The following is a 22,334-nucleotide window of genomic DNA, read 5'->3' on the forward strand; positions in this document are numbered from 1 at the left end:
GCCGTTGACACCTACTGCCGCATCAAGAAATATAAGGCTAAGATTATGACCCTCTATCGCCAGCAAATGGAAGTCACCATACGTAGGTCACAGCCCAAGGACATCGCGGCAGATGAGACGGCTTCCCTATACCACACCTTACGAACCTTGCGGCGAGAGAAAGCCAAGCTAATTGAAGAAGTAGAAGATGGAGCAGGAACTGTCTTTACTAAACAACGGGACATCGCCTTGCATATATACCGCCACTTCAGTGACCTGTATAATAGACAAGAGGTTGACGACGCACTCTGCGACGAAGTCCTCAGGGACATCCCTTCTGTCTTATCACACGAGGACATTGAAACTATAGAGGCGGCTTTCAGTGCAGAAGACTTACAACAGGCGGTCTTCAGCGCTGCAAAACGGAAATCCCCTGGCCCCGACGGTCTCGGCGCAGAATTTTATCAGCACTATTGGGACATCCTGGCTCCAACGTTTCTCCAAATAGCTAATGAGATGTGGAGACTTGATTCTGTTCCAAACGAATTGAGGGAAGGCTTTATTGTACTTTTGCCAAAACCAGGCAACAGTCGGAAGATCCAAGGTCTCAGACCGATTACGCTACTCAACTCGGACTTTAAAATCATAACGAGGGCAGTGAAGCAGCGCATGCAACTGGTACTGAACAAACTCCTTGGAAACCATCAATATGGAGCGGTCCCTGGCCGAAGCATAATATCAGCTGCCTGCAATCTCAGGGAAGTGATATGCACATTAGCGCACACTCAAGAGCCTGGGGCGTTGCTTTTTCTCGATTTTGAAAAAGCGTATGACCGCATCAGTCACGAATACCTGACTAAAGCACTGCTGAAGATGGGTTTTGGCTGCCGTTTCGTCACTCTGCTACATCAATTAATTTCCAACGCCACGTCTCGTGTCATTGTCAATGGTCACTTAACGGACGCAATAACGATCAGACGGTCAATCCGACAAGGCTGCCCGTTATCGATGGCGTTGTATGCCATCGCTATCGAGCCTCTGCTTATGACCATCAATCAGAGGTCCAGAGGAATCCCCATTGGCATGCAGAAGATGGCATGTATTGCTTACGCTGATGACGTCTGCTTAGGTGTAACTTCAGAGGCTACTCTCCTGGAGATAGGACACATTGTCAACACCTTCAATGCGGTCACCGGCGCGAAGCTCAACAAAAGGAAGACGACGTTGCTACACGTCGGGTGCGGCATCGGTGATGTCACCCATATCGATTGGTGTGCAACGAAAGACCAACACAAATCTCTTGGCGTTTATTGGTGTGCGGTCCCTGATGTTATGGCCACCAAAAACTGGACAGATATGTTGCACAAGATTCGAGCAACAACCTGTATTTATTCTGATAGGGAACTGGATCTCTTGCAGAAAGTTCATACAGTTCGCATATCTATAGCGAGCCGTATGTATTATTTAGCTCAAATTTTACCGGTTTCCGATCACCTCGCAGCCAGTATACAAAAAGCATTCTGTTGGTACGTGCTACGGAGACATATATTTAAAGTCAGCTTTGAAACATTAACCCTACCATTGTCGAGAGGGGGACTTGGTCTCATTAGTACCAAACACAAATGCCGGACATTATTAATTAACCGCATGCAGAAAATTGTTAAGCAAGACACATCGAGTTTTACGAGGACCCTCCTCTCAAGCTGGAGGCCATGCAGTCTAAGTCCACCTATAAATGAGGCCACGATACCGATGACCTTTCGCCACATCCGAGTATATTACAGTGAATTTAGTTACATACGTTCCGCAGAGGGCATCCATCCACCGTATACCAACACCAAGATATACAGCTTCCTTACAACCGATGGCAGAACCAACAAAATAACCCAAAAATACCCGCAAATCCAGTGGAATACAGTCTGGCGAACTGTCCATAGTCACGTATTGCCTTCAAGGGTCGCATCCGCATGGTACTTAGTTATCAACGACAAGGTGCCTACCAATGAAAAATTGCACAAGATCCACCTAAGCCCCACACCGAACTGCGACTTATGCGGCTATGTGGACACCATGGCTCACCGGTTAACCTGTAGTACCGCAGGGCCGATCGTCGCTCATATGCGGAGCAACTTAGCAATCATCGACCGTACTGTACCACAAAACGTGGATCCAATGGAATTGCTCCGTCCGCAAAAAATACGATATCCACGCAGGAAACACAACGCGGCCATATGGATGTTAGGCCACACCATTGCCTTTATCATCAACGATCGCCGTGCATCACTTGCTGACTACCTCGCGTACTTGGAATATCACCATGCACTGATCGTGCGACACAAGGATTATGCAGACACGTTTGGAAATATGTTACAAATTATGGTGGTGGGTATGTGAACACCCCTCGGATTGCACGTTTACGAACAGGCCCACGACGGCACGGCCGCATTTCGCGAGTGACTGCATCAAAGTTATGAGACGCTCCTTTGGGGTAACAACCTTGGGGTAACTGTAGGAGTGAAAGTGTCACGATCCGACACGGAAAATGAGATATCTACTTCACGAGAAGACAAACCTTGAAGCAGTCAACACGCGACATTCCCACCGTGGACACTTCGAGTACCGTACTACCACGTTAACCAATTTATCTTTCTTTGATTTATTAATTTAGAATGCACTTTTTTTTTTTTTTTTTTTTTTTTTTTTCCCGGCGGAGCGCCGCTTTAATTTCACAAGGAAGAATCCTGATCAAAAAAAAAAAGAAAAAAAAAAGAAAAGAAAAAAAAAAAAATGAAAAAAAGTTACCAAAAAAAAAAAAAAAAAGAAGAAAAGAAAAAAAAAAGTGGCTAGGATACCTGGCTCTCACCCAGGAGGCCCGGGTTCGATTCCCGGTACCGGAAATGCGCATTTTGTTAAAAAAAAAAAAAAAAAAAAAAAAAAAAAAAGTGGCGCAATTGGTTAGCGCACGGTACTTATAAGGCAGTAGCCGTGCGCAATGCCGGGGTTGTGAGTTCGAGCCTCTCCTGAGGCATATTTTTATTTCGTGGCACAGTCTCTGACAGCAACAGGAGGCTACGTTTGAGATGTATCAGCTATTTGAGGAATATAATCGTGCATTCGATACGGTAGCTGCGTCTTCCTCGGTAGTATAGTGGTTAGTATCCCCTCCTGTCACCCGGGAGACCGGGGTTCGATTCCCCGCCGGGGAGAGACATCCGATTTTTAATTGCTGCACTATCACTCGCCGTCTTAGTGTAGGACGTTTGCAGGTACTAGCAACATGTGTCTCCCACACAGGCAGCTGCCTACAGTGCATCCTCGGTAGTATAGTGGTTAGTATCCCCGCCTGTCACGCGGGAGACTGGGGTTCGATTCCCCGCCGGGGAGATGCGATTTTTATCTCACAAACCTGTTCGAGAGTTGCGCGTATAGGGATCGGAAGAGCATAAAGTTTGCGATCAAGGAGTGTAGTTGGTGCAAAATCTAAAAAAAATGCTACATCTTAGGAAGTGGTTCTTGCATTCTTCACACATCAGGGTTTGCTACTGAGGCTGAATCAAATCACCCCAGCTGACGCTCTGGGCGTAGTAATCGAGCTGGACACAGTCTGCAAAAGAAATATTTTTAGCAGAGCGTGGTTTCTATCCACGGACCTCTGGGTTATGGGCCCAGCACGCTTCCACTGCGCCACTCTGCTGTGTGGGAGAGTACTGGCTCTTCGTCACATCACGTCTCACACCTGGGCAGTGTTGTCTGCGTCGCTTTCACACGCCTACATGTGATTGCGTAACATCTCCTACAGCTCTCAGCTTGACTTGTCTCGACTTGCTCGACTGACGCTACGCTGACGCTTGCAGGCAGCGATATTTACCACGATCGCCCCGACATGCAGCTGCGAGAAGCACAGGAGTAACAAAGCACTCCACGATGCGGCGACATACGAAATCCACTGCCCAGCTACTCGTCGGAAACTAACAAAATGCCGACCCTGCCAAGATTCGAACCTGGAATCTTCTGATCCGTAGTCAGACGCGTTATCCGTTGCGCCACAGGGCCACCGGCAGCATTTTGTCTACGAGACAAGTGCAATTCGCTAAGAAATGTGTTCTCCACGGCTCAGCAAGCCCCCAAGGAAGGTACCTCTCGTCCAGCTGCGTGGCCGCAGTGCGCCTGCAGAACTTAGAGCTTGCCACGCATCTGCTCTCGCTGTTCGACAGGTAGCAGAAGGCAAGGCGCGCTTTTTCGCATGTTTTCTCGACGACGAGAGCCGGTTGATGTGCATGTAAGCGTAGCATATGAAACAAGAATAGCACGAACCATTCGTAGTCAGGTGCAAAAGTCGCAGTATGGCACCAGGTGGCGAACATATGTTTCTGTGGCCACCACTAGTTTCCAGCAAAGTGAATACCACTGACTGAGGGCCCTGTGTTGTAGCCCCAGTGGCGCAATTGGTTAGCGCACGGTACTTATAAGGCAGTAGCCGTGAGCAATGCCGGGGTTGTGAGTTCGAGCCTCTCCTGGGGCATATTTTTATTTCGTGGCACAGTCTCTGACAGCAACAGGAGGCTACGTTTGAGATGTATCAGCTATTTGAGGAATATAATCGTGCATTCGATACGGTAGCTGCGTCTTCCTCGGTAGTATAGTGGTTAGTATCCCCGCCTGTCACCCGGGAGACTGGGGTTCGATTCCCCGCCGGGGAGAGACATCCGATTTTTAATTGCTGCACTATCACTCGCCGTCTTAGTGTAGGACGTTTGCAGGTACTAGCAACATGTGTCTCCCACACAGGCAGCTGCCTACAGCGCATCCTCGGTAGTATAGTGGTTAGTATCCCCGCCTGTCACGCGGGAGACTGGGGTTCGATTCCCCGCCGGGGAGATGCGATTTTTATCTCACAAACCTGTTCGAGAGTTGCGCGTATAGGGATCGGAAGAGCATAAAGTTTGCGATCAAGGAGTGTAGTTGGTGCAAAATCTAAAAAAAATGCTACATCTTAGGAAGTGGTTCTTGCATTCTTCACACATCAGGGTTTGCTACTGAGGCTGAATCAAATCACCCCAGCTGACGCTCTGGGCGTAGTAATCGAGCTGGACACAGTCTGCAAAAGAAATATTTTTAGCAGAGCGTGGTTTCAATCCACGGACCTCTGGGTTATGGGCCCAGCACGCTTCCACTGCGCCACTCTGCTGTGTGGGAGAGTACTGGCTCTTCGTCACATCACGTCTCACACCTGGGCAGTGTTGTCTGCGTCGCTTTCACACGCCTACATGTGATTGCGTAACATCTCCTACAGCTCTCAGCTTGACTTGTCTCGACTTGCTCGACTGACGCTACGCTGACGCTTGCAGGCAGCGATATTTACCACGATCGCCCCGACATGCAGCTGCGAGAAGCACAGGAGTAACAAAGCACTCCACGATGCGGCGACATACGAAATCCACTGCCCAGCTACTCGTCGGAAACTAACAAAATGCCGACCCTGCCAAGATTCGAACCTGGAATCTTCTGATCCGTAGTCAGACGCGTTATCCGTTGCGCCACAGGGCCACCGGCAGCATTTTGTCTACGAGACAAGTGCAATTCGCTAAGAAATGTGTTCTCCACGGCTCAGCAAGCTCCCAAGGAAGGTACCTCTCGTCCAGCTGCGTGGCCGCAGTGCGCCTGCAGAACTTAGAGCTAGCCACGCATCTGCTCTCGCTGTTCGACAGGTAGCAGAAGGCAAGGCGCGCTTTTTCGCATGTTTTCTCGACGACGAGAGCCGGTTGATGTGCATGTAAGCGTAGCATATGAAGCAAGAATAGCACGAACCATTCGTAGTCAGGTGCAAAAGTCGCAGTATGGCACCAGGTGGCGAACATATGTTTCTGTGGCCACCACTAGTTTCCAGCAAAGTGAATACCACTGACTGAGGGCCCTGTGTTGTAGCCCCAGTGGCGCAATTGGTTAGCGCACGGTACTTATAAGGCAGTAGCCGTGAGCAATGCCGGGGTTGTGAGTTCGAGCCTCTCCTGGGGCATATTTTTATTTCGTGGCACAGTCTCTGACAGCAACAGGAGGCTACGTTGAGATGTATCAGCTATTTGAGGAATATAATCGTGCATTCGATACGGTAGCTGCGTCTTCCTCGGTAGTATAGTGGTTAGTATCCCCGCCTGTCACCCGGGAGACCGGGGTTCGATTCCCCGCCGGGGAGAGACATCCGATTTTTAATTGCTGCACTATCACTCGCCGTCTTAGTGTAGGACGTTTGCAGGTACTAGCAACATGTGTCTCCCACACAGGCAGCTGCCTACAGCGCATCCTCGGTAGTATAGTGGTTAGTATCCCCGCCTGTCACGCGGGAGACCGGGGTTCGATTCCCCGCCGAGGAGATGCGATTTTTATCTCACAAACCTGTTCGAGAGTTGCGCGTATAGGGATCGGAAGAGCATAAAGTTTGCGATCAAGGAGTGTAGTTGGTGCAAAATCTAAAAAAAATGCTACATCTTAGGAAGTGGTTCTTGCATTCTTCACACATCTGGGTTTGCTACTGAGGCTGAATCAAATCACCCCAGCTGACGCTCTGGGCGTAGTAATCGAGCTGGACACAGTCTGCAAAAGAAATATTTTTAGCAGAGCGTGGTTTCGATCCACGGACCTCTGGGTTCTGGGCCCAGCACGCTTCCACTGCGCCACTCTGCAGTGTGGGAGAGTACTGGCTCTTCGTCACATCACGTCTCACACCTGGGCAGTGTTGTCTGCGTCGCTTTCACACGCCTACATGTGATTGCGTAACATCTCCTACAGCTCTCAGCTTGACTTGTCTCGACTTGCTCGACTGACGCTACGCTGACGCTTGCAGGCAGCGATATTTACCACGATCGCCCCGACATGCAGCTGCGAGATGCACAGGAGTAACAAAGCACTCCACGATGCGGCGACATACGAAATCCACTGCCCAGCTACTCGTCGGAAACTAACAAAATGCCGACCCTGCCAGGATTCGAACATGGAATCTTCTGATCCGTAGTCAGACGCGTTATCCGTTGCGCCACAGGGCCACCGGCAGCATTTTGTCTACGAGACAAGTGCAATTCGCTAAGAAATGTGTTCTCCACGGCTCAGCAAGCTCCCAAGGAAGGTACCTCTCGTCCAGCTGCGTGGCCGCAGTGCGCCTGCAGAACTTAGAGCTAGCCACGCATCTGCTCTCGCTGTTCGACAGGTAGCAGAAGGCAAGGCGCGCTTTTTCGCATGTTTTCTCGACGACGAGAGCCGGTTGATGTGCATGTAAGCGTAGCATATGAAACAAGAATAGCACGAAGCATTCGTAGTCAGGTGCAAAAGTCGCAGTATGGCATCAGGTGGCGAACATATGTTTCTGTGGCCACCACTAGTTTCCAGCAAAGTGAACACCACTGATTGAGGGCCCTGTGTTGTAGCCCCAGTGGCGCAATTGGTTCAATCAGTCGGCAGCGGCCGTGGCGGTCGGACGCAGGTTGTTTACGCTCTCGCCTGTGGCGGTCGCGTGCTGTTTGGTAAGTGTGCGTTTTGCTGCGTTGTTGTAGTGGGGAGTGATGAATTGCAATCGATTATAATGGATCAACTTATACGGAGAGACACATTGAAATTGAGTTTTGACCCGAACTATGTACGCCCCAAGTCCTTTGAAGTTGAGTTATTTATTAGAGACGTTATGAAAATCACTATTGATGATATGGTTGGTATTCACCTTTCTATCGTCAGCAGTACGGTCTACCTAAAATTGTTGCGACCCGAGAAATGCGAGCAGGTCATTCAATCTTGTGGAGGAGTTTTAAAGTTCAACCATTCTGACGGTAATGTAGGTGAAGTCCGAGTTTCGCTTGCCGGTCTTGGAGTGAGAACTGTTCGAATATTTGAATTACCCTTTGAAATATCCGCTGACCAAATTAATGCCAAATTGAGGGAATATGGAACGGTCATCAGTAATACAGCAGAAAAGTGGTCGAATATGCACATTTTCCCGGTGTTAAACGGTGTCCGGCAGGTGAAGATTGATATGTTGAAGCACATTCCGTCCTACATCACTGTGTGTGGCTACAGAGCAATAGTGATTTATGATGGGCAGCCGCGAATCTGTGCGGGATGTGGTTCCACCGAACATATCCGTGCTCAATGTGTCCAACGGCGCGTAACGCAAATACCGGTCGGTGAGCGTGAGCAGCAGGGCCCGACGTTACGTTGCCTATAACATACGTCGCCGCCGCCCGGGCCAACGTCACCTCGGAACCTAGTTTCGATGTTTCGCTAGAGAGTTTGCGCGAAGTGCAGGAAGGCGTCACGCCGATGGATACGAACGATGTACCAACTGTTCCTTCTTCACACACCTCGAAGGGGGGGCAATTCTCACTCGGAGCAGGGGCAGCAACCGGGCACCGAAAGTATTCCGGCGGGCGTCCCGGTTCGAGAAGACAAGTCCGACGTGGACCGGGTGGAGTCGAACGAGCTGGCTGGCCACCAGACCCCGCGGTCTCCCAAATCACAGAAGAAACGCCGGCTAGCACATCAAGGGGCAGAAGCAAAGGCGCCAATTTTGCGTGAAAAAGCGAACCACGTACGACAGAAACTGACTGAAGTGACTGAACCACCGTCGTCGGCATCCAGCAAAACGACAAAAAAATCCCGGACGGACGAATCGGACACTGATCACGGACGATTACCCTCAGGAGACCCTGCGATAACAGATACCATGGATCCGAACCCTGTGTCTGACGTATCCAAGCTATCGGATTGCGGTATGCAACCGGACAGGTTCGTGTGTGATTGGTCGGATGACGTGGAAGAGGGCGCTCGGGAAGACGATTTCGACAAGGATCAGCGACATATAGATAGTCCGCTATCAGAAGCTCAAGCTGATGTGTCCTACCAGCAACAAACGGCTACCGCCGGCGTCGGCGCAGTGGCTGATGACGTAGACTTCTTTTAGTCGATGTTCGCCATTAACATCCATACTCGGCTTATTGTCACCTAGAACTCTGTTCTCATGCCGTCCTTGCAAGCTTACCGAATTGCGACATTGAAGATCAATACGATCAGTAGCCCACTCAACTTAAAAAATCTTCAAGATTTTCTCTATGCCGCCGATATTGATCTCCTCATGCTGCAGGAAGTGACCAATATTACCCTTGACCGTATCACGGGCTACAATGCCGTCGTCAATCCTGGACATGGCACTGATCCAGGGACCGCGATCATGGCTAAGGAAGGGATAGTGATGTCACATATCGAGCGCCTGGCGTCTGGCAGAGGTATAGCGATCACTATCAATACTACTAGATTTATCAATCTTTACGCCCCATCTGGCTCTGGGAGACGACGACAGAGAGCAGAGTTTTTTAAAGATGACATTGTGCCACTTTTTATACCACCTTCAGAACAACTTATATTCGCTGGTGACTTTAACTGTGTCCTCAGTCCCAAAGACCAGACGCCGAACTTCAATCCGTCCGCTGAGCTTCGCACTCTCATTGAAGAGTTGAATTTAATAGATACGTGGGAGCTTAAACACGGTGACAGGCCCGGATTCACTTTCGTTACTGGCCACTCAGCTAGCCGCATCGATAGAATCTACGCATTATCAGATATGAGGGAACATGTTTTGCAGGCAGAGCTATGGCCGACTGTCTTCACAGATCATGTGGCATATATATGTACCGTCACTTTAGCCAAACAAGGGACGTACAGGGCAAGGGGACCCTGGAAACTAAATGTAGCTTGTTTACCAGAACCCGGGTGTCACACAGTCTTCCGCAATACGTGGGCAGAATGCGAACGAAAGTTTCCCGCGTACGATTCTGCCATTACGTGGTGGGTAAAATGTGCGAAACCCGCCTTAACCAAAGCGATGAAGAATTATTCCCGAGATCGATGTGCCTGGCAGAAGCACACCCTGGAATTTTACTTTCAGTGTTTAAGGGATTTATATCGAGAAGATGCAACAGTAATAGCAAATCGTATGCATATTAAAAGAATACAGGCTACGATTCTAACCCTCAAACGGAAGCAATTGAAGGCTGTAAAGTCAGGACACGTCTGCAAAACGCTGTACAGGACGAAACGACATCAATGTATCATGTTATTCGCGAACAGAAAAGGGGGCGCAGGAAGATATTGACAGAACTGCACACTGCAGATGGTCGACTCTTACACCGACAGCGCGACATACGAGACGAGATTTGCAACCATTTTACAGCACAGTTCACGGAACACCCAGTGGATATGGCGGCGCAGCAAGCCCTTCTGGCACGCCGTTTTGCGACATTGAGCACGGCAGAAGCAGACGGCCTCGCTGCAGTCATAACTGAAGATGAAGTAGAGGACGCCATTCGAGGGAGCCCACAGAATAAATCGCCTGGCCCCGACGGATTACCGGCTGAGTTTTATCGAACCTTTCGTCACCATTTAGTTCCAAAGCTGACCTTGGTCTGTAATGATATCTTAAATGCTGGAAGTGATATCTTAAGGGAATTCTGTGAGGGCATAGTTGTCTTGGTACCCAAAACCCCAGCGGGAAAGACAGTCGAAAATCTCCGACCGCTTACATTACTTAATGCCGATTACAAGATATTCGCGCGGGTCATGATGCAGCGATTCAGTACTGTACTTAGTACTGTCACGGGGGCCTACCAGACGAGCGTTGGGAACACTAGAAACATACAGCAGACGTTAAGTGCATATAGAGATATCATAGCTACAGCCGCCGCTTGCGACATGCGATGCGCTCTCGTCTCGTTAGATTTTGAGAAAGCATTTGATAAAATCAGTCACTCATATCTTCTGAGCGCGATGGCAGCAATGAATTTTCCACGGAAAGTTATTAACACTGTTACACTCCTGCTGCGAAACGGTACGTCCAAGATCTGTCTCAACGGACAACTCAGTAAACCTATTAACATCGCTCGGTCGGTACGACAAGGTTGCCCGATGTCAATGGCTTTGTTTGCAGTTGCTCTTGAACCCTTACTGTTCTCCCTGGCGCAAGATCTTCCGGGAATACGCATACATGGCCAGAAGATCGTATGCCAGGCATTTGCGGATGACGTCGGTTTCGTGGTGACGAAAGATGAAGATTTGGAACGCGCGTTTCAGCTGATAGCCACTTATGCAGCCGCATCAGGAGCGAAAGTCAACTGTAAAAAGTCTGGCATTATGGAACTTGGTAGAGGACTCGAACTTGGCAATAGCCAATCACTAAAAAGAATGACAACATTTAAATGTCTCGGCATTGAATACACGCGCACCATCCGCTGCACGTCTGCTCTTAATTACCGAAAATTATTGGCACAAATTCGGGCCGGCATACGGCAACATCATTTGCGAAATCTCAACGCCATACAATGAGTGCTTTTAGTCAACACTTATATTGTTTCTAAAGTGAATTATGTCGCACAAATCCTACCAATACCAAAGGTCATAGCACAACGAATGCTTGCAGCGCTCGGACACTTTGTCAGTAGGGGACAAATTTTCAAAGTCCCATTTGCAACCTTGACGCTCCCCTTGGGGAAGGGCGGCCTAAATCTGACTGATGTTTACCACAAAGCGCAAGCATTATATATCAGCAACATGTATAAACAATGGCAACGATCACCAAATTCCTTAACGGCCCACCTTCTCAATGAAATTGCACCTGCCAGCATGACGCCTCCGGTAAACGTAAGTCACATCCCGACTGCGTTTTGCCACTTTAGTACTTTTTTCGTCGAATACAGCTATATTCACAGCAACCTACCTGGAAATGATCTTTACAGGGTCAAAGCACTTTACAGCTGCCTGACGGACAGTAAGCCGCGCAACGGAATAGAAGTGAAGTATAGAGACTGCAACTGGGCCAAGATCTGGGAAAACATTCATGACGCACACTTACCATCGCAGGTGCGGTCTACATGGTACATGGCGGTCAATAGGATCATACCGACAAATTCCAAACTACACGTGATCCACTTGGCGGACACTCCGCATTGCGTTCACTGTACTCTACTAGATACCATCGAACATCGCTTTCTATGCGACAGTGTGAAGGACATCTGGCTTCTCTTTGCACGGAAGCTCTCAAGTATGCTGCGTACTGCACCTAGGATGATTACTCCAGCAGGACTCCTCACTCCTGATGCAGTTCCATACCCCCCGGCAAAACGACGAGCAGTCAATTGGCTTCAAGGTCAGACGGTGTATTTTATATTATCGGCGCCAGCGAAAAATAAAGAAGACTATTGGCTATACCTAATAACTCAACACCAGAAACTTCAACGAATAGACAAATATAGAGAAAAGTATGCTTTCTTTCTCCTCCGAACGTTGACGTAGAGAGATATTCTTCCAGGGCGACGTCGCAGTTTCGAAACCTCTGATGGATGGCCCTTTCACGACTATGATAGTCGCGATTAGGATTCGGATTTCGGCGATCGAACGGCCACGAATATGCAACGGACCACCCCGACAGTGGTGACGCTTTGGGGGATGATGCCTCTCATGTCGAGAGCACTGCGAGGCTGTTCTACGAGATCCCCGTCGAATTTTGTAGATCTAATATACCAATTATAAATTATTCTTTTCTTGTTTATTTAATTAGTAAGATTCGTTTCTTGGAAAGAAGACGTATTTATGTTGTGTTTCACCTTCTCCTGTCAGAGGAAGAGAAGAGTTTCCTTTTTGCTGTGGAAGACTCCAGCATCACCACGTTTATTTTCATACATTCAGTCTCCCATGGAAAGTGATAAGTTTTCTCACAGTCCTGCAGAAGATTTCATTTGCTTTATTTTCCACATCACATATAGTGGCATAACCAAATAACCACATGGATACTGAAGAGAATCCATTTGTTTCACGATAAATTATTTATTTCAAAAAAAAAAAAATTGGTTAGCGCACGGTACTTATAAGGCAGTAGCCGTGAGCAATGCCGGGGTTTTGAGTTCGAGCCTCACCTGGGGCATATTTTTATTTCGTGGCACAGTCTCTGACAGCAACAGGAGGCTACGTTTGAGATGTATCAGCTATTTGAGGAATATAATCGTGCATTCGATACGGTAGCTGCGTCTTCCTCGGTAGTATAGTGGTTAGTATCCCCGCCTGTCACCCGGGGGACCGGGGTTCGATTCCCCGCCGGGGAGAAACATCCGATTTTTAATTGCTGCACTATCACTCGCCGTCTTAGTGTAGGACGTTTGCAGGTACTAGCAACATGTGTCTCCCACACAGGCAGCTGCCTACAGCGCATCCTCGGTAGTATAGTGGTTAGTATCCCCGCCTGTCACGCGGGAGACCGGGGTTCGATTCCCCGCCGGGGAGAGACATCCGATGTTTAATTGCTGCACTATCACTCGCCGAACTTAGTGTAGGACGTTTGCAGGTACTAGCAACATGTGTCTCCCACACAGGCAGCTGTCTACAGCGCATCCTCGGTAGTATAGTGGTTAGAATCCCGCCTGTCACGCGGGAAACCGTGGTTCGATTCCCCGCCGGGGAGATGCGACTTTTATCTCACAAACCTGTTCGAGAGTTGCGCGTATGGGGATCGGAAGAGCATAAAGTTTGCGATCAAGGAGTGTAGTTGGTGCAAAATCTAAAAAAAAATGCTACATCTTAGGAAGTGGTTCTTGCATTCATCACACATCAGGGTTTGCTACTGAGGCTGAATCAAATCACCCCAGCCGACGCTCTGGGCGTAGTAATCGAACTGGACACAGTCTGCAAAAGAAATATTTTTAGCAGAACGTGGTTTCGATCCACGGGCCTCTGGGTTATGGGCCCAGCACGCTTCCACTGCGCCACTCTGCTGTGTGGGAGAGTACTGGCTCTTCGTCACATCACGTCTCACACCTGGGCAGTGTTGTCTGCGTCGCTTTCTCACGCCTACATGTGATTGCGTAACATCTCCTACAGCTCTCAGCTTGACTTGTCTCGACTTGCTCGACTGACGCTACGCTGACGCTTGCAGGCAGCGATATTTACCACGATCGCCCCGACATGCAGCTGCGAGAAGCACAGGAGTAACAAAGCACTCCACGATGCGGCGACATACGAAATCCACTGCCCAGCTACTCGTTGGAAACTAACAAAATGCCGACCCTGCCTGGATTCGAACCTGGAATCTTCTGATCCGTAGTCAGACGCGTTATCCGTTGCGCCACAGGGCCACCGGCAGCATTTTGTCTACGAGACAAGTGCAATTCGCTAAGAAATATGGTGAATACGCAAATATGGGAAAAACGCAAATGTGGGAAAAACGCAAATATGGGAAAAACGCAAATGTGGGAAAAAAGGCAAATATGAGAAAAACGTAAATAAGGGGGAAAACGCAAATATGGGAAAATCGCAAATATGGGGAAAACGAAAATATGGGGAAATACGCATATATGTTGGAAAAAAGCAAATATGGGATAAACGCAAATTTGGGAAGTCGCAAATATGGGAAAAACGCAAATATGGGAAAAACGCAATCATCATCATCATCATCATCATCATCATTTAATACTGGTTATGCCTTTCAGCGTTCAGTCTGGAGCATAGCCCCCCTTATACAGTTCCTCCATGATCCCCTATTCAGTGCTAACATTGGTGCCTCTTCTGATGTTAAACCTATTACTTCAAAATCATTCTTAACCGAATCCAGGTATCTTCTCCTTGGTCTGCCCCGACTCCTCCTACCCTCTACTGCTGAATCCATGAGTCTCTTGGGTAACCTTGCTTCTCCCATGTGTGTAACATGACCCCACCATCTAAGCCTGTTCACCCTGACTGCTACATCTATAGAGTTCATTCCCAGTTTTTCTTTGATTTCCTCATTGTGGACACCCTCCTGCCATTGTTGCCATCTACTAGTACCTGCAATCATCCTAGCTTTCATATCCGTAACCTCAACCTTGTTGATAAGGTAACCTGAATCCACCCAGCTTTCGCTCCCATACAACAAAGTTGGTCATCCTAGCTTTCATATCTGTAACCTCAACCTTGTTGATAAGGTAACCTGAATCCACCCAGCTTTCGCTCCCATACAACAAAGTTGGTCGAAAGATTGAACGGTGCACAGATAACTTAGTCTTGGTACTGACTTCCTTCTTGCAGAAGAGAGTAGATCGTAGCTGAGCGCTCACTGCATTTGCTTTACTACACCTCGCTTCCAGTTCTTTCACTATGTTGCCATCCTGTGAGAATATGCATCCTAAGTACTTGAAACCGTCCACCTGTTCTAACTTTGTTCCTCCTATTTGGCACTCAATCCGTTTATATTTCTTTCCCACTGACATTACTTTCGTTTTGGAGATGCTAATCTTCATACCATAGTCCTTAAATTTCTGATCTAGCTCTGAAATATTACTTTGCAAACTTTCAATCGAATCTGCCATCACAACTAAGTCATCCACATATGCAAGACTGCTTATTTTGTGTTCACATATCTTAATCTCACCCAGCCAGTCTATTGTTTTCAACATATGATCCATAAATAATATGAACAACAGTGGAGACAGATTGCAGCCTTGTCTTACCCCTGAAACTACTCTGAACCATGAACTCAATTTACCATCAACTCTAACTGCTGCCTGACTATCCATGTAAAGACCTTTAATTGCTTGCAAAAGTTTGCCTCCTATTCCATAATCTTGTACAGCAGACAATAACTTCCTCCTCTGAATCTGGTCATATGCCTTTTCTAGATCTATAAAGCATAGATACAATTCCCTGTTCCACTCATAACACTTCTTCATTATTTGCCGTAAGCTAAAGATCTGGTCCTGACAACCTCTAAGATGCCTAAACCCACACTGATTTTCATCCAATTGGTCCTCAACTAATACTCGCACTTTCCTTTCAACAATACCTGAGAAGATTTTACCCACAACGCTGATTAAAGAGATACCTCTGTAGTTGTTACAATCTTTTCTGTTTCCATGTTTAAAGATTGGTGTGATTACTGCTTTTGTCCAGTCTGATGGAACCTGTCCCAACTCCCAGGCTATTTCAATTATCCTGTGTAGCCATTTGAGACCTGACATTCCACTGTATTTGATGAGTTCCGACTTAATTTCATCCACCGCAGCCGCATTATTGCACTGCAATCTATTGACCATTTTTTCCACTTCCTCAAATGTGATCCTATTTCCATCATCGTTCCTATCCCATTCTACCTCGAAATCTGAAACATTACTGATCGCATTTTCACCTACATTGAGCAACTCTTCAAAATATTCCCTCCATCTGCCCGAGGCATCCACAGGATTCACCAGCAGTTTTCCTGACCTGTCCAAAGTACTTGTCATTTCCTTCTTACCTCCCTTTCTAAGACTGCTAATTACACTCCAGAATGGTTTTCCAGCAGCTTGACCCATAGTCTCCAACCTGTTTCCAAAGTCTTCCCACGATTTCTTCTTGGATGCTGCAATTATCTGTTTGGCTTTGTTTCTTTCTTCAACATAACTTTCTCTGTCTACCTGGGTTCAGGTATGTAGCCATTTTTGATACGCCTTCTTTTTCCTTTTACAGGCTGCCTTGACTGTATCATTCCACCAAGCTGTTTGCTTCATCCTACTTTTACACACTACTGTTCTAAGACATTCTTTAGCCACTTCTAGTACTGTGTCCCTGTACGTTGTCCATTCCTTTTCCAATGACTGTGATTGACTACATTCAACTAACTGGTACCTTTCTGAGATCGCTGTTATGTACTTGTGCCTGATTTCCTTATCCTGAAGTTTCTCCACTCTTATTCTCCTACATATGGACCTGACCTCCTGCACTTTCGGCCTCACAATCCCAATTTCACTGCTGATTAAATAATGATCAGTGTCATCAAAGAATCCCCTGAATACACGTGTGTCCCTCACAGCCTTCCTGAATTCCTGATCTATTATTATATAGTCAATGACAGATCTGGTTCCCCTGCCTTCCCAAGTATACCGGTGAATGTTCTTATGTTTAAAAAAGGAGTTTGTGATTACTAAGCCCATACTGACACAGAAATCCAAGAGTTGTTTCCCGTTCCTGTTGGCCTCCATATCCTCTCCAAATTTACCCAAAACCTTTTCATACCCTTCTGTTCGATTTCCAATCCTGGCGTTAAAATCACCCATGAGCAGAACACTGTCCTTGTCCTTTACTCTAACAACTACATCACTGAGTGCCTCATAAAAACTATCCATCTTATCTTGATCTGTCCCTTCACAATGCGAATATACTGACACAATCCTAATTTTCTTGCTAGACACTGTCAAATCTATCCACATCAGTCGTTCGTTTACATACCTTATTGCAACTACGCTGGGTTCCATTTCTTTCCTGATGTAAAGCCCTACACCCCATTGTGCTATTCCTGCTTTGACTCCTGACAGGTAGACCTTATATTCTCCCACTTCCTCTTCTTTCTCACCCCTTACCCGAATGTCACTAACAGCTAAATCGTCCAGCGTCATCTTACTTGCAGCCTCTGCCAGCTCTACCTTCTTCCCAGAGTAGCCCCCATTGATATTAATAGCTCCCCATCTCATTACCACTTGTTTGCCAAGTCGTATCTTGGGATAAATGCAAATATGGAAAAAACGCAAATATGGGAAAAAGGTAAATATGGGGAATACGCAAATATGGGAGAAAAACGCAAATGTGGGAAAAACGCAAATGTTGGAAAATTGCAAATGTTGGAAAAGCGCAAATATGGGATAAACGCAAATATGGGAAATAGCAATATGGGATAAACGCAAATATGGGATAAACGAAAATGTGGGGAAAACCCAAATATGGGAAATGCGAAAATGTTGGAAGAACGCAAATGTGGGAAAAACGCAAATGTGGAAAATCGCAAATGTGAGAACAACCCAAATGTGGGAAAACGTAAATGTTGGAAAAACGCAAATTTGGGAAAAACGCAAATATGGGAAAAACGCAAATGTGGGAAAAAAGGCAAATATGAGAAAAACGTAAATAAGGGGGAAAACGCAAATATGGGAAAATCGCAAATATGGGGAAAACGAAAATATGGGGAAATACGCATATATGTTGGAAAAAAGCAAATATGGGATAAACGCAAATTTGGGAAATAGCAATATGGGATAAACGCAAATATGGGATAAACGAAAATGTGGGGAAAACCCAAATATGGGAAATGCGAAAATGTTGGAAGAACGCAAATGTGGGAAAAACGCAAATGTGGAAAATCGCAAATGTGAGAACAACCCAAATGTGGGAAAACGTAAATGTTGGAAAAACGCAAATGTGGGAAAAACGCAAATATGGGAAAAACGCAAATGTGGGAAAAAAGGCAAATATGAGAAAAACGTAAATAAGGGGGAAAACGCAAATATGGGAAAATCGCAAATATGGGGAAAACGAAAATATGGGGAAATACGCATATATGTTGGAAAAAAGCAAATATGGGATAAACGCAAATTTGGGAAGTCGCAAATATGGGAAAAACGCAAATATGGGAAAAACGCAATCATCATCATCATCATCATCATCATCATTTAATACTGGTTATGCCTTTCAGCGTTCAGTCTGGAGCATAGCCCCCCTTATACAGTTCCTCCATGATCCCCTATTCAGTGCTAACATTGGTGCCTCTTCTGATGTTAAACCTATTACTTCAAAATCATTCTTAACCGAATCCAGGTATCTTCTCCTTGGTCTGCCCCGACTCCTCCTACCCTCTACTGCTGAATCCATGAGTCTCTTGGGTAACCTTGCTTCTCCCATGTGTGTAACATGACCCCACCATCTAAGCCTGTTCACCCTGACTGCTACATCTATAGAGTTCATTCCCAGTTTTTCTTTGATTTCCTCATTGTGGACACCCTCCTGCCATTGTTGCCATCTACTAGTACCTGCAATCATCCTAGCTTTCATATCCGTAACCTCAACCTTGTTGATAAGGTAACCTGAATCCACCCAGCTTTCGCTCCCATACAACAAAGTTGGTCATCCTAGCTTTCATATCTGTAACCTCAACCTTGTTGATAAGGTAACCTGAATCCACCCAGCTTTCGCTCCCATACAACAAAGTTGGTCGAAAGATTGAACGGTGCACAGATAACTTAGTCTTGGTACTGACTTCCTTCTTGCAGAAGAGAGTAGATCGTAGCTGAGCGCTCACTGCATTTGCTTTACTACACCTCGCTTCCAGTTCTTTCACTATGTTGCCATCCTGTGAGAATATGCATCCTAAGTACTTGAAACCGTCCACCTGTTCTAACTTTGTTCCTCCTATTTGGCACTCAATCCGTTTATATTTCTTTCCCACTGACATTACTTTCGTTTTGGAGATGCTAATCTTCATACCATAGTCCTTAAATTTCTGATCTAGCTCTGAAATATTACTTTGCAAACTTTCAATCGAATCTGCCATCACAACTAAGTCATCCACATATGCAAGACTGCTTATTTTGTGTTCACATATCTTAATCTCACCCAGCCAGTCTATTGTTTTCAACATATGATCCATAAATAATATGAACAACAGTGGAGACAGATTGCAGCCTTGTCTTACCCCTGAAACTACTCTGAACCATGAACTCAATTTACCATCAACTCTAACTGCTGCCTGACTATCCATGTAAAGACCTTTAATTGCTTGCAAAAGTTTGCCTCCTATTCCATAATCTTGTACAGCAGACAATAACTTCCTCCTCTGAATCTGGTCATATGCCTTTTCTAGATCTATAAAGCATAGATACAATTCCCTGTTCCACTCATAACACTTCTTCATTATTTGCCGTAAGCTAAAGATCTGGTCCTGACAACCTCTAAGATGCCTAAACCCACACTGATTTTCATCCAATTGGTCCTCAACTAATACTCGCACTTTCCTTTCAACAATACCTGAGAAGATTTTACCCACAACGCTGATTAAAGAGATACCTCTGTAGTTGTTACAATCTTTTCTGTTTCCATGTTTAAAGATTGGTGTGATTACTGCTTTTGTCCAGTCTGATGGAACCTGTCCCAACTCCCAGGCTATTTCAATTATCCTGTGTAGCCATTTGAGACCTGACATTCCACTGTATTTGATGAGTTCCGACTTAATTTCATCCACCGCAGCCGCATTATTGCACTGCAATCTATTGACCATTTTTTCCACTTCCTCAAATGTGATCCTATTTCCATCATCGTTCCTATCCCATTCTACCTCGAAATCTGAAACTTTACTCTAACAACTACATCACTGAGTGCCTCATAAAAACTATCCATCTTATCTTGATCTGTCCCTTCACAATGCGAATATACTGACACAATCCTAATTTTCTTGCTAGACACTGTCAAATCTATCCACATCAGTCGTTCGTTTACATACCTTATTGCAACTACGCTGGGTTCCATTTCTTTCCTGATGTAAAGCCCTACACCCCATTGTGCTATTCCTGCTTTGACTCCTGACAGGTAGACCTTATATTCTCCCACTTCCTCTTCTTTCTCACCCCTTACCCGAATGTCACTAACAGCTAAATCGTCCAGCGTCATCTTACTTGCAGCCTCTGCCAGCTCTACCTTCTTCCCAGAGTAGCCCCCATTGATATTAATAGCTCCCCATCTCATTACCACTTGTTTGCCAAGTCGTATCTTGGGATAAATGCAAATATGGAAAAAACGCAAATATGGGAAAAAGGTAAATATGGGGAATACGCAAATATGGGAGAAAAACGCAAATGTGGGAAAAACGCAAATGTTGGAAAATTGCAAATGTTGGAAAAGCGCAAATATGGGATAAACGCAAATATGGGAAATAGCAATATGGGATAAACGCAAATATGGGATAAACGAAAATGTGGGGAAAACCCAAATATGGGAAATGCGAAAATGTTGGAAGAACGCAAATGTGGGAAAAACGCAAATGTGGAAAATCGCAAATGTGAGAACAACCCAAATGTGGGAAAACGTAAATGTTGGAAAAACGCAAATTTGGGAAAAACACGAATGTGGGAAAAGCACAACTATGGGAAAAACGCAAATGTGGGAAAAACATATGAAAATAATAAAACGCATTAGAGGGGAAACGAAAATGTGGGAATATTGGAGATGCATAAAAGAAAGCAAATGTTCCCCACATCAGCAGTTCTCCTTCTCATGCACTTCATTAACTTCAAATTTTTCATTACCTTGTCCTCAAAATGAAAATATGGGAAAGATGCAAATATGGAAAAAACGCAAATATGGGAAAACGAAAATATAGGAAAAACGCAAATATGGGAAAATGGCAAATGTGGGAAAATCACATATGTGGGAAAAACGAAAATGTGGGAAAAACGCAAATGTGGGATAAACGCTAATATAGGAGAAACAGAAATGTGGGCAAACTGCAAATGTGGGAAAAACGCAAATGTGGAAAAAACGCAGAAGTGGGATAAACGCAAATATAGTAAAAACGCAAATATGGGAAAAACACAAATGTGGGAAAAACGCAAATCTGGAACCAATGCAAATATGGGAAAAACGCAGAAGTGTGAAAAACGCAAGTATGGCAAAAATGCAAATGTGGGAAAAAGGAAAATATGGGAAAAACGTAAATAAAGGAAAAAACGCAAATATGGGAAAATCGCAAATATCGGGAAAAAGAAAGTATGGGGAAAAACGCAAATATGGTGGAAAAAAGCAAATATGGGGTAAACGCAATTATGGGAAATCGCAAATATGGGAAAAACGCAAATGTGGGAAAAACGCAAATATGGGATAAATGCAAATATGGAAAAAAAGCAAATATGGGAAAAATGCAAATATGGGGAATACGAAAATGTAGGAAAAACGCAAATGTGGGAAAAACGCAAATGTTGGAAAAACGCAAATATGGAACAAACGCAAATATGGGAAAAACGCAAATGTGGGAATAAAGGCAAATATGGGATAAACGTAAGTAAGGGGAAAATGCAATTATGGGAAGACGCAAATATGGGGAAAAACTAAAATATGGGGAAAAACCAAAATATGGTGGAAAAACGCAAATATGGGATAAACGCAAACATGGGAAATCGCAAATATGGGAAAAACGCAAATATGGGGAAAACGCAATTATGGGATAAATGTAAATATGGAAAAAACCCAAATATGGGAAAAACGCAAATGTGGGAAAAACGCAAATGTGGGATAAACGCAAATGTGGGAAAAATCAAATGTGGGAAATACTCAAATCTGGGAAAAACGCAAATGTGGGAGAAACGCAAATGTATGAAAGAGGCAAATATGGGAAAACGCAAATATGGGAAAAACGCAAATATGGGAAATCGCAAATATTGGAAAAACGAAAATATGGGATAAACGCAATTATGGGATAAACACAACTATGGAAAAAACTCAAATATGGGAAAAACGCAAATGGGCGAAAATCGCAAATGTGGGATAAACGCAAATGTGGGAAAAAT

At 45.6% G+C, this 22,334-nt stretch overlaps 13 non-coding genes across 13 annotated transcripts; 8 read left to right on the top strand and 5 right to left on the bottom strand.

Moving 5' to 3' along the window:
- The first annotated feature begins 3,291 nt into the window (after positions 1 to 3,291).
- Positions 3,292 to 3,363, top strand: Trnad-guc (transfer RNA aspartic acid (anticodon GUC)). The gene has a single exon. It is a non-coding gene; the product is annotated as a tRNA-Asp (tRNA).
- Positions 3,364 to 3,959: 596 nt separating this feature from the next.
- Trnar-acg (transfer RNA arginine (anticodon ACG)) lies at positions 3,960 to 4,032 on the bottom strand. Its single transcript has one exon. It is a non-coding gene; the product is annotated as a tRNA-Arg (tRNA).
- Positions 4,033 to 4,409: 377 nt separating this feature from the next.
- On the top strand, positions 4,410 to 4,501 carry Trnai-uau (transfer RNA isoleucine (anticodon UAU)). The gene is given in 2 exon segments: positions 4,410 to 4,447; positions 4,466 to 4,501. It is a non-coding gene; the product is annotated as a tRNA-Ile (tRNA).
- A 284-nt stretch (positions 4,502 to 4,785) lies between these two features.
- On the top strand, positions 4,786 to 4,857 carry Trnad-guc (transfer RNA aspartic acid (anticodon GUC)). Its single transcript has one exon. It is a non-coding gene; the product is annotated as a tRNA-Asp (tRNA).
- Positions 4,858 to 5,453: 596 nt separating this feature from the next.
- Trnar-acg (transfer RNA arginine (anticodon ACG)) lies at positions 5,454 to 5,526 on the bottom strand. The gene has a single exon. It is a non-coding gene; the product is annotated as a tRNA-Arg (tRNA).
- A 377-nt stretch (positions 5,527 to 5,903) lies between these two features.
- Positions 5,904 to 5,995, top strand: Trnai-uau (transfer RNA isoleucine (anticodon UAU)). Its single transcript is given in 2 exon segments — positions 5,904 to 5,941; positions 5,960 to 5,995. It is a non-coding gene; the product is annotated as a tRNA-Ile (tRNA).
- A 105-nt stretch (positions 5,996 to 6,100) lies between these two features.
- Positions 6,101 to 6,172, top strand: Trnad-guc (transfer RNA aspartic acid (anticodon GUC)). The gene has a single exon. It is a non-coding gene; the product is annotated as a tRNA-Asp (tRNA).
- Positions 6,173 to 6,278: 106 nt separating this feature from the next.
- Trnad-guc (transfer RNA aspartic acid (anticodon GUC)) lies at positions 6,279 to 6,350 on the top strand. The gene has a single exon. It is a non-coding gene; the product is annotated as a tRNA-Asp (tRNA).
- A 237-nt stretch (positions 6,351 to 6,587) lies between these two features.
- Trnal-cag (transfer RNA leucine (anticodon CAG)) lies at positions 6,588 to 6,660 on the bottom strand. The gene has a single exon. It is a non-coding gene; the product is annotated as a tRNA-Leu (tRNA).
- Positions 6,661 to 6,946: 286 nt separating this feature from the next.
- Trnar-acg (transfer RNA arginine (anticodon ACG)) lies at positions 6,947 to 7,019 on the bottom strand. The gene has a single exon. It is a non-coding gene; the product is annotated as a tRNA-Arg (tRNA).
- Positions 7,020 to 13,037: 6,018 nt separating this feature from the next.
- Positions 13,038 to 13,109, top strand: Trnad-guc (transfer RNA aspartic acid (anticodon GUC)). The gene has a single exon. It is a non-coding gene; the product is annotated as a tRNA-Asp (tRNA).
- A 106-nt stretch (positions 13,110 to 13,215) lies between these two features.
- On the top strand, positions 13,216 to 13,287 carry Trnad-guc (transfer RNA aspartic acid (anticodon GUC)). Its single transcript has one exon. It is a non-coding gene; the product is annotated as a tRNA-Asp (tRNA).
- Positions 13,288 to 14,062: 775 nt separating this feature from the next.
- Positions 14,063 to 14,135, bottom strand: Trnar-acg (transfer RNA arginine (anticodon ACG)). Its single transcript has one exon. It is a non-coding gene; the product is annotated as a tRNA-Arg (tRNA).
- Positions 14,136 to 22,334: the final 8,199 nt, after the last annotated feature.

The sequence above is a fragment of the Schistocerca cancellata genome, chromosome 9 (genome assembly GCF_023864275.1).
Source record: "Schistocerca cancellata isolate TAMUIC-IGC-003103 chromosome 9, iqSchCanc2.1, whole genome shotgun sequence".
Taxonomy (NCBI): Eukaryota; Metazoa; Arthropoda; class Insecta; order Orthoptera; family Acrididae; genus Schistocerca; species Schistocerca cancellata.